Genomic DNA, 584 nt, shown 5'->3' with positions numbered 1-584 from the left:
GGTTCCTTAATTCTTTTTGGTCTTTTTATTGCATTAATTTGATAAAAATGGAAAGAACTTTCCATCATACAGCTATATTTAGATCTGAGGTAGATCATATCTGAAGCAAAATATAATAGAAGTGCTACCTACTGAATTTTCTTGCTATTGTTAAATAATAAAAAAGGGTATGAAATGCTGCACAGTCTTGTTAAACAAATTGCCTCACTGGACAAAGCATTGTTTTGAAATAATTTATTCCCCACTATCTTAGCAGATGTCTAGTTCTCAAACAGATATTGGTTAATTCAACATTTATATAATTTTTCTAGATTAGCTATTTATCATGTTTTGCATTCTCATGCAGTGTCTGTTTAACTTCCCAATGAGTCCTGTGCTTCACTAAGGATCTTAGTAAAAAAGCCTCCCTTACCATCCATGTCCTTCATCATTCATCCCAAATGTAGACCGAGTCTAGAACTAACTGGCTTAGTCACTGGATGTCACTGTTGCAGCACTAAGCACAGGTATTTTATCTGGAAACAGATACATATACAAAATACAAGCATACTTGTATGTATTTTATTCTTCCACTATTATTAAAG

Source organism: Pygoscelis adeliae, unplaced genomic scaffold (assembly GCF_000699105.1).
Source record: "Pygoscelis adeliae isolate BGI_AS28 unplaced genomic scaffold, ASM69910v1 Scaffold212, whole genome shotgun sequence".
Classification (NCBI taxonomy): domain Eukaryota; kingdom Metazoa; phylum Chordata; class Aves; order Sphenisciformes; family Spheniscidae; genus Pygoscelis; species Pygoscelis adeliae.
The sequence above is the reverse complement of the archived record's forward strand: the minus strand, read 5'-3'. Positions refer to the sequence as shown.